Below are 12,045 nucleotides of genomic sequence, written 5' to 3' on the forward strand. Positions count from 1 at the left end.
TTGCTGCATGGGCAGCTGTAACTGTACACGCCATCCAAGCTCTGTTTGACTCAATGCCCAGGCGTATCAAGGCCGTTATTAAGGCCAGAGGTGGTTTTTCTGGGTAATGATTTCTCAGGATCTATGCACCCAAATTGCGTGACAATGTAATAACATGTCAGTTCTAGTATAATATATTTGTCCAATGAATACCCGTTTATCATCTGCATTTCTTCTTGGTGTAGCAATTTCAATGGCCAGTAGTGTATAATACGGATGGCAGTTATCGCTGAAACAACCGGTTTTCTCTTATAACGGTTTTTGAAAACGCCAGTTTAACCTGACTATCTAAACCGCTCAAAATAACCGGTTTCTGAAAAAACGATTTTCGGTTTTTTACTGCTGTTGTTAATAAACGTAGAACCTCACAAAGATTGAAAAATTTTGATTCCTTCACTTCCAAAGTACATAGAATCAAAATATTAAATAGGCAACTATAGGAAAATTTTGTCCGTCGACTGTTCACTACTTTTTTCGACAAGTGATAAGTGGTTGGCAACTAAAAACCAGTATTCTCCTATTGATCTTAATTTTTTGCAACTCTGCTCAAAAATCAGGTTGTAATCGGGGATCATACCATTATTTGGGCATTATTAATAGTCAGAGCTAAAGGGTGAAATTTGGGCTTGAAGAAAACTATTTTCGTGTTAATTTGTGCGTTTTCAAGGGCTAAAGGCAGATAACGGCCATGTTATGCAGACACAGGCAGCAGATCATATACTTTCTATTTTTACCATAAACTATAAATGAACTATTGAGTTTTAAGTTTTCTCGCCATATGATGTCGCAAGTTGGTTGTGGCTCTACCCGTTTTTAATCTTTTAAAGCAAATGGAGCCTTGTATTTCATCGATACCGCACTCTGTAAAATATTCCGAATTTTGGAATGGTGCCATCGATCCCGTAAACTGACATTCGGCCGGGAGAGCGGTGTGCTGACCACGTGCCCCTCCATATCCGTGTCCAGTGACGCCTATGACCTGAGGATGACACGGCGGCCGGTCGGTTGGTTGGTTGTTTTGGGGAAGGAGACCAGACAGCGTGGTCATCGGTCTCATCGGATTAGGGAAGAATGGGGAAGGAAGTCGGCCGTGCCCTTTCAGAGGAACCTTCCCGGCATTTGCCTGGAGTGATTTAGGGAAATCACGGAAAACCTAAATCAGGATGGCCGGACGCGGGATTGAACCGTCGTCCTCGGCCGGTCGGTACCCTTGGGCCTTCATGGCCTGTTCGGGAGGAGTTTACTTTTTAATGGCGCCATTCTGTAATGCAGCTGATGTCTGTCTACAACAGGGAGAAACTATCATAAAGACCAGATGAGGCAAATCTCGGACATCGGATGTACACGCGTACTATGCAGCAGGCCATGCCACATGGACACTACTGTGTCATCAACACTGTACCTATAAGAAGAGAGCAATAAGCACATTTGTATAACATCGCCATTTTTATTAAAATAATACTGATCACTTTATCCATTTCCTATTAAAGCACTCCGTCTACAGGCCACGAGTGGCCTACCGGGACCATCCGACCGCCGTGTCATCCTCCCATTTCCTATTATAACCCAATATTTCAAGGCAGTGGAAATTTTACGAATAAAAATTAGTCTTCTTTTAAAAAAGGAGTATTTAAACATCAGTTTTTAGCAGTGCTGCTGTGGCCAACTGATATTTCGGTTTTTTACACGATTATACTGACCCTACGACTTATCTTAGAAGACAGATAAGCAAAGACAAACCTACGTTTCTACCATTTGTAGACTTGTAGAAGGCTTTTGACAATGTCGACTGTAATACTCTTTCAAATTCTGAAGGTGACAGCGCTCTAATACAGGGAGCGAAAGGCTATTTACAATTTGTACAGGAACCAGATGACAGTTAAGAGTCGTAGGGCATGAAAGGAAAGCAGTTGTTGAGAAGGAAGTGAGACAGGGTGGTAGCCTGTCCCCAATATTATTCAGTCTGTACATTCAGCCAGCAGTAAAGGAAACAAAAGAAAAATTTGAGGTTGGAATTAAAATCCATGGAGAAGAAATAAAACCTTTGAGGTTTGCAGACGATATTGTAATTCTGTCAGAGACAGCAAATGACCTAGAGGAGCAGTTGAATGGAATGGACAGTGTCTTCAAGGAAGGATATGAGATGAATATAGATATAAGCAAAACGAGGATAATGGAATGTAGTCGAATTAAATCAGGTGATGCTGAGGGAATTAGATTAGGAAATGAGACACTTAAAGTAGTAGGTGAGTTTTGCTATTTGTGGAGCAAAATAACTGATGATAGGCGAAGCAGAGTGGATATAAAATGCAGGCTGGCAATGGTAAGGAAAGCGTTTCTGAAGAAGAGAAGTTTGTTAACATCGAGTATAGATTTAAGTGTCAGTCATTTCTGAAAGTATTTGTATGGAGTGTAGCCATGTATGGGAGTGAAACGTGGACGACAAATAGTTTAGACGAGAAGAGAATAGAATCTTTTTAAATGTGGTGCTACAGAAAAATGCTGAAGATTAGATGGGTAGGTGACGTAACTGATGAGCAGGTTCTGAATAGAATTGGGGAGGAGAGGAATTTGTGACAGAACTTGATTAGAACAAGGGATCCGTTTGTAGGACATGTTCTGAGGCATCAAGGGATCACAAATTTAGTACTGGAGGGCAGCTTGGAGGGTAAAAATCGTAGAGGGAGACCAAGAGATGAATACACTAAGCAGATTCAGAAGGATGCATGTAGCTTGCAGCAGTTACTTGGAGATGAAGAAGCTTGCACAGGATAGAGTAGCATGGAGGGCTGCATCAAACCAGTCTCAGGACTGAAGACCACAACAACCGTTTATTAGTAAAAAATTAAAATACACCAATAATAACACAGGCCAAACAAATAACTAAAAATAACAGTTATTTAGACCTAAAATCAGGTATCGGTTTTAACGGGTCGGTTTTTCCCATCGTTTATATAGAATACGTACAAGAATCAAGAGTGAACAGTAAGAGTGGAAAAGCAAGATAGAAAAGGGCATATGACATTAATGTTGTCTTTTGCCCTACACTGTCCAGTCTATACATCGAACAAGCTATGATGGAAATAAAAAAAAGGTTTATGAGCGGGATTAAAATTCAAAGTGAAAGGATATCAGTGATAAGATTCGCCGATGACATTGTTATCCCGAGTGAAAATGAAGAACTACAGGAGGTGTTGAATGGCGTGAACACTCTAATGAATACAGAATATCGACTGAGAGTAAACCGAAGAACGACGGAAGTGATGAGAAGTAGCAGAAATGAGAACAGCGATCAGGACTGATGATCACGAAGTAGATGAAGTTAAGGAATTCTGCTACCTAGGCAGCAAAATAACCCATGACGGACGGAGCAAGCGGCATTAATATCGGACAAGGGCCTTAATCTTCGGAAAAACTTTGAGTTCTTCGCAGAATCAGTGAAGAAAGAAACACTTGGAAAACACTGAAAAGAAGAACGGACAGGATGATAGAAGATATGTCAAGACATCAGTGAACAGCTTGAATGACACTATACAGGAACGGCAGAGGGCACAAACTGTAGTGGTGTCGGCAGCTCGTGGTCTTATAGTTACGTGTTGCTAACTGTCGATGACGTGGCCGCGGGTTCGATTCTGGTGCGGGTCGGTGACTTTCTCTGCTTGGGACTTGGAGCGTCTGTCCTCTTCGTCATCAATTCATCACCATCATCATCATCATCAACAACAACAACGACTTGCAAGTCGCCGAAGTGACATCAAATAAAAAGACTTGCGTCAGACGGCCGAACGATCCAGATGTTATCTCCCCATATATATTCCATACGCATATTTCACTGAAGGGGAAGACCGAGATTCGAATATATTCAAGAAATAATTGAACACATAGGTTGCAAGTGCTACTCTTAGATGAAGACGTTGGCACAGAAGATGAATTCGTATGGGGGCCAATGTAGCCGGTCAGTTACTCCTGACACAGTTAAACTCAAAAATAATTAACCTCGTATTTATCTGAGATATAATTGGGGAATTTCTCTTAACCGTGGAAACGTGACTGATCGTAGCGTCCTATACATTCAACCACACACAGAGTTTATATATATATATATATATATATATATATATATATATATATATACATACACAAAATCTGTGTGTATTCATTATCGCAGTATCTATAGCCTCAGAGAACTGTTTATAAGAAACTGGTATACGCATGCATATTCAAGTACAGATATGTAAAAAGGCAGAATGCGACACGGCGGTCGGCGACGCCTACATAAGACAACAAGTGTCTGGCGCAGTTGTTAGATCAGTTACTGATGCTACAATGAGAGGATATCAGGATTTAAGTTGTAAGTAGGCTGTTTAGGTTTTTATATTGGTAACGCCACGTAGCGCTCTGTATGAAAATCACTGGCTGTGCTGTGTGCAGTCTGTGGCTGGTTTGCATTGTTGTCTGCCATTGTAGTGTTGGGCAGTTGGCTGTTAACAGCGCGTAGCGTTGTGGAGTTGGAGGCGGGCCGCCAGCAGTGGCGGATGTGGGGAAGTGAGATGGCGGAATTTTAAGAGCGGATGATCTGGACGTGTGTCCATCAGAAACAGAACATTTGTAAGAATGGATGTCATGAACTGCTGTATATATATTATCATTTTTGAACACATTGTTTGTTGTCTATCAAAATCTTTCATTTTGCTGACTATGCCTATCAGTAGTTAGTGTCTTCAGTAGTTTGAATCTTTTATTTAGCTGGCAGTATTGGCGCTCGCTGTATTGTAGTAGTTCGAGTAACGAAGATTTTTGTGAGGTAAGTGATTTGTTAAACGTATAGGTTAATGTTAGCCAGGGCCATTCTTTTGTAGGGATTACTGAAAGTCAGATTGCGTTGCGCCAAAAATATTGTGTGTCAGTTTAAGCATAGTCATGTATAATTGTTCAAAGGGGACGTTTCAAAGTGACTTTGAACGTGGTGTTACAGTTGGCGCATGAGCGACAGGACACAGCATCTCGGAGGTAGCGATGAAGTGGGGATTTTCCCGTACGACTATTTCACGAGTGTACCGTGAAGGTCAGGAATCCGGTAAAACAATAAGGGTCAGACATCGCTGCGGTCGGAAAAAGATTCTGCAAGTAAGGGACCAACGACGATTGAAGAGAATCGTTCTACGTGACAGAAGTGCAACCCTTCCGCAAAATTGGTGCAGATTTCAATGCTGGGCCATCAGCAAGTGTCAACGAAACACCATCGATATGGACTTTCGGAGCTGAAGGCCCACTCGTGAAGCTTTCGTGACTGCACGACGCCGGCCGCTGTGGTAGTTCGGTTCCAGGCGCTACAGTCCGGAACCGCGCGACCGCTACGGTCGCAGGTTCGAATCCTGTCTCGGGCATGGATGTGTGTGATGTCCTTAGGTTAGTTAGGTTTAAGTAGTTCTAAGTTCTAGGGAACTGATGACCTCAGAAGCACCACAGTGCTCCGAGCCATTTGAACGATTTGACTGCACGACATGAACCTATAGTCTACGCCTCGCCTGGGCCCGTCAACACCGACACTGGACTGTTGTTGATGACTGGAAACAGGTTGCCTGATCGGACGAGTCTCGTTTCAAATTGCGTCGAGCGTTTGGACGTGTACGGGTATGGAGAGAAACCCATGAATCCATGGACATTGTATGTCAGCAGGGGACTGTTCAAGCTGGTGAAGGCTCTGTGATGGTGTGCGACGTTGAGTAGTTGCGGTGATATGGGACCCCTGATACGTCTAAATACGACTCTTGACAGGTGATACGTACGTAAGCATCCTCTCTGATCACCTGCATCCATTCATGTCGATTGTGCATTCCGACGGACTTGGTCAATTCCAGCAGGACAATGCGACACTCCACACGTGCTGAATTGCTAAAAGTGGTTCCAGGAACACTCTTCTGAGTTTAAACGCATCCGCTGGTCACCAAACTCTGCAGATATGAACATTATTGAATATATCTGGGATGGCTTGCAACGTGCTGTTCAGAAGAGATCTGCAGCCCCTCGTACTCTTACTGATTTGTGGACAGCCCTACAGGATGCATGGTGTCAGTTCCCTCCAGCACTGCTTCAGGCATTAGTCGAGTCCACGCCACGTCGTGCTGCGGCACTTCTGTGCGTGCGCGGAGGGAGGGGGAGGGGGGGGGGGGGGATACACGATACTATCGTTTCCTCTCAAAGTTCGAGTCTTTATTGTGAGCATCTTACGAAAAATGTAAATTTCAAAGTAATGGCCATCGCTGACCGCTACTTTCTCCCATCTTTCGAGCAGCATACGAATCCCGCGGCGGAAGAACTGGGCGTCTTTCGAGAAGATCCGTGCATCGATTCAATTTTGCAGTTGTTCATGTGACAGGAAGCGCTGGCCAGCCAGTTCGTGTGCCATTGAAAAACTGAACTAAGAAGTTGGCAGTCAAAGGGAATAATGTGTGTAGAATACGTCGGGTGGTGGGGGAATTCCCATTTCAACGTTCCAAGGTATGTTTCGGCGGATTTTGCGACATGGGGTCGAGCACTGTCATGCTGCAACGTCACCTCTTCATGTCCATCGCTGTGTTGTGGCCCTTTGTCTTTCAGTGCTCAGCTCAAACGTATCTACTGCTTTCGATAACGATCCACTGTGATTGTTCCCGTCGGTTGCAGTAGCATGGAAAGCTTTCTCTCTTGCACAACCATGCCGGTCTTCAACGTCAGAATCACCGTTCTTGAAGCATGGAAACCATTTTCTGCAAAGTTCTGTCACTAACAGGCGTCTTATCATAGGTCTTACCCAGCTTTTTATGAGCCTCAGCCGCAGATTTCTTATCAAAGCAGAAAATTAAAACCTCCCGCAGATGACGAGAACTGGGCTCGTAGGTTGACATATTCAGCCGAGAATAACTTCAAGATGCAATCAAAAATCGACTAATATTTTGATGGCATTATGTTCTCAAACGCCTAAGCTTACTGTATGGCACGACCTACGACTTGCGCCACTATTTTCCACTAATGCTATCTACTGTGAAAAGGCGGTGAAAGGTGGCTACACTGAGCCACTGCACCAGAGATTGCGCCAAAGAGTATTATTAAGCCGCCTCCACAATGCCTGTGCAGAACTCGTAGTACTCAGTGCCTGTTAAGAACTCGTAGAGGTCAGTGCTTGTTGAGAGCTCGTTGTAGTCAGTTCGTGCCGAGATGTGCTAGTGGGCACTGCTTGTCGTGAAGTCGGAGTGAGATGTGATAGTGGAGAGTGTTGTTCCATGTTTTATGCAGTTATTTGATGGGAGAGATAGCAGATGTTATTCTAATGGAAATACTGTAACGATCAGAGTGCTTTTCGTGAATATATATGAAGGTAAAATATTGCGTGTTTTTTCATTAATTCCATGTTTTAAATAATGCGTCATTACAGGTTCAGTCAACAAAGCATCTGGCGTGTGTTCTTGTATTAGAGTTTAATTCTGGTTTCCTTACGCAATTGTAGTATTTGTAATTTTCTTTTATCACGTCAGTATAATTGGTATTTAAAAATTCTTGTCTTGTTGGAGAAGAACCGTGCCAGATGTGTACGTTGAGTCACACTCCCACATACAGAACAGTTATACTTGTGCTTTGGTTTCGTAGGTTTCATAGTTGCTGGGGACTTAATTAATTAATTGTGTTAACAAAAAAATTTCATTTCATTCTTGTTGTTGTTCTAAGCAGTCAGATAGCGTAATAATACTAGTCAGGGCCAACCGTTTACGAAACAGCGTAATCGGACATTCAGCTACTAAAAACAAAAAAAATATTTTCAATCATATATTTAATTAAGACCCCATGCAGCGGAAGCAAAGTCGTAGACCTGATGCGCTGATGCAGCCCTGGAGAATGGCGTATTGTATCACAGCCGTCCACAACACGAGCACGAAGAGTCTCTACATTTGGTACCGGGGTTGCGTAGACGAGAGCTTTCAAATGCCCCCATAAATGAAAGTCAAGAGGGTTGAGGTCAGGAGAGCGTGGAGGCCATGGAATTGGTCCGCCTCTGCCAATCCGTCGCTCACCGAATCTGTTGTTGAGAAGCGTACGAACACTTCGACTGAAATGTACAGGAGCTCCATCGTGCACGAACCACATGTTGTGACGTACTTGTAAAGGCACATGTTCTAGCAGCACAGGTAGAGTATCGCGTATGAAATCATGATAACGTGCTCCATTGAGCGAAGGTGGACGAAACTAAAATGAGCTCTAAGATGGAAATTAAGCGTTTCCGGACACATTTCTTTATTTGTGTGTGAGGAATGTTTCCTGAAAGTTTGGCCGTACCTTTTTGTAACACCCTATATATATATATATATATATATATATATATATATATATATATATATATATATATATATATATAAAGAGAGAGAGAGAGAGAGAGAGAGGACGCGGAAGTGCCGCAACGCGACTAATGTCTGAAGTGGCGCTGGAGGGAATTGATACCATGAATCCTGCAGGGCTGTCCAGAAATCCGCAAGAGTACGAAGGAGTGGAGATCTCTTGCGTCGGTAGTTTTTGGAACTATATTTATGTACTCCCAAAAAATACCGACTGACTTTAGGTAATTTTTCCTTACATCAAAACAAGTCTAGTAAACAAGGGCTCTAAAGTGCATACCTCACGAAATATGAGAACCTGTTCATCTTCGATTCTCCCTGTCTTCTACTGCAAGGTCTTTACTTATTTTGGGAAGAGGAAACATGCATCCTAAAAATTCCCACCTTAAGAGCTATAAGCACTTGTTCAGTGTAACAGATGTGTTTCGCACTAGCGAAGATGAGCAAGTGCTCATAGCGCTTAAGGTAAACGCTATAGGACTCTACTTTACTACACTCTTTTATACGTACAGATCATTCGGAGATTCTCGTTAAAATCTTCTAGGACTTGTATAGGGGAGTGAGTACATAATATTTTGAATAGGTACCCATGTCCGGAAACGTACTGTTTCTGTTCTTTGATGGTTTCAGTTCATACGTGTATGGCGTCCATGTCTGCTGAGGGAAAAAGTCGCATGGCTGCTTGTCCTGGTATGCAATGGGGTAGAGAGAATGACGCGTAATACGTGAGTCTACTTCTTGGGGGGTCGTACTAAAAGTTTAATCTAGGAGACTCCTGTAGAGGCAGAAGAAGATCTGCTGGCAAGAGTTCCGGCCGCTGCACTGGAAACTGAAGAGACACCAGGTGGGCTGGAGAGTGTGTACCGGAACATGCTCCGTAGGTACAACGTCTGTTACAACTTTTGTGTATGCCACATCGAGCCCTTATTGTAACGCATCAGTAATGTTCTGTACGTACATTATGCTGGGATATTTTATGTTTCGGAATAATGTAAACACGTAATGTTCAAGTGTTAATGCAAACGAACGCGTTGAAGTGCTAAATGGATGTTTCGTCATTGTACTCCATCACGCCTAATTCAATTCCTCAAGCAGAGGCGGATCACAAAATTGTTAAGGCTTTCGTGGCCACTTGTTGACGAACTGCCTATTGGCTTCCGTAACGGGTTCTTCGGCCGACGTTCATCTGATGATTTTACTGACGTTTCGCCAGCACGAGTGGCTGGCATTGTCAGAGCTTCACCCTCCATTGCCGGTGCTACCGCGAGCTCGGCTCCAGTTCACCACAGGCAATGGAGGGTGAAGCTTTGACAATGCCAGCCATTCGTGCTGGCGAAACGTCAGAAAAATCATCAGATGAGCGTCGGCCGAACAACCCGATGCGGAAGCCAATAGGCAGTTTGTCAGAGGTGGATGAGTTAAACATGTGAACTGAAACTGTCACAGGACATAAACGGTAAGTTTGCGGACATGGGTTCCTACTGAAAATATGTACTTACTCCCCTATACAAATCCTAGATGCTTGTAACGGGAATTTCTGAACACCCTGTATATGGCACGCTATGAACAGTCGCAAGTGACGCCATGGGCTGCACGTAATTAGAATATCCTGGTGATCATTAAATAATGATTTCATTTTATTTTCAATTTCCCAAATAAATACTGAGAAGGCGTCTGGTTTGTTTGTGTACTGGCAGTAGACCGTGTACAAGGAAAACGTAAAGTTCGGCACATAACCTTTCAATCGCCACGGATATATCATCTCGGGCAATATAATATGTAACTAAAATCCACACCAGTAACAAACAAAACATTTTTTGTTGAATATATTCCGCATTTTTTCTAAATTGCGGAAATGGCGTCATGTAACCCTTTAATATGCTGTTCAGTGAAGGCCATTATCCAGAATAGATTTTCGTTGAAATCAAAAATTATACACATATAAAGATTATACCAAATATGATGTTTATAAACAACGTTTCATCATGGAGAGGTAGATGCATGGAGAGTCAATTACAAATAACTAGCCATGGAATACACTATGCAATCATGAACAGCAGTCAGCTAATGCGTAAATACCGTAGATTTAGTTCTAATCAACTGGCCTTCATGACTAGTATTACCTTTGTAACAACAACCGAGAGAAATTTTAAATGTATTTTTTGTTCTCCATTTCGAGTTGTGTATTGAAAATGACATTTGGTTCTTAAACATAATGGGAAAAAATTCTGCCTTTTCCATGAGCTCTATGGATCAACGTTTCTGTGCTGTACGTACTATAACAAAACTATTAGCAATGTTTCACGCTTATTGTTCTTTTATTTTATTTTATGCATTCCTTGGATAGTTTCCTGTAGTTGACACGCCATGCTTCAGTCTCTGCATGAATGTACATTATTCATAAATATTATATTTTTGACACAGATTTCTTAATGTATATTGTGTAACTCTTGCTATAAACAAATATCTGTGAGTACTGGTTGTGCTTCTACTACAATTTTCAAACAGCGTCCTATACCAATGACGTGTGCACAAAAGGGGCTGGGTTATTGTCTCCGACCGGTGAATAAAGAGGTGCTACTTGACGCTATTTCCGTAATATTTAACAGACGACGAACACGGGAGCCAAATTCGGAAAATGGTTGGGATGCTGGTCCATATTAATGGTTTTATTTCTTTTTCAATTTTGCAAATGTCTTTCGGGAAGTGCTATTTTGTCGGAAACTGACGTTGTGAGCCCGTGGCTGTGTTCAAAATATAGGTTGACTCTCACATAGCAGACAACAGTAACCAGCCAGTTTTTACAATGATGTTTCTTTATTTCCATGTTCCCTGTTGTGAAACTTCTTAGTGTGTGAGTGGTGGTTTTCGATGCTGCAAGATCACAAAAGTCTGCACTGGAACGTAATGGCGGAGATTTTTTATCGGCACCACCCTTTAATTTACGTCTATGGTCACAATCTTTTCTGTTTAACAGATTACCGGTTTCGGTCTTTAATGACCATCATCAGATCTGCAGCAAAAATGGGAAGATATAAATACACTCGCAAACTGTATACAGCTTAAGAACAATACATGGAGCATATTGAAAAGGAGTACTGACAAAATTTAGATTTGTGCGCTTTAAATGTGAAGAGACATACCTGTATCATAAAAACAAAGTCCTAATGCACTGCAGCCATAATGGCATAGTACGCATTGTTGACTATGCCACTATGGCTGCAGTGCATTAGGACTTTGTTTTTATGAGACAGGTATGCCTCTTCACATTTAAAGCGCACAAATGTAAATTTTGTCAGTACTACTTTTCAATATGCTCCATGTATTGCTCTTAAGCTGTATACAGTTTAAGAGCGTATTTATATATTCCCATTTTTGCTGCAGATCTGATGGTCATTAAAGACCGAAACCTGTAATGTTAAACAGAAAAGACCGTGACCATAGACGTAAATTAAAGGAAACTTATTACATATACGGGTCACTGTGTTTTTTCGCCACGATGTCGCAGCTTGTGATTCTACGAAAGAGTCAACCTGTCTTTTGGGAAGTATTAGTTACGATTGTGTACTGAATGAAAACGCTGTCTAGGGAAATGAAACGACGAAAAAGTTCGTGTATACAGTCTGGCTTACCTGTTCGG

Source organism: Schistocerca piceifrons, chromosome 11 (genome assembly GCF_021461385.2).
Source record: "Schistocerca piceifrons isolate TAMUIC-IGC-003096 chromosome 11, iqSchPice1.1, whole genome shotgun sequence".
Classification (NCBI taxonomy): Eukaryota; Metazoa; Arthropoda; class Insecta; order Orthoptera; family Acrididae; genus Schistocerca; species Schistocerca piceifrons.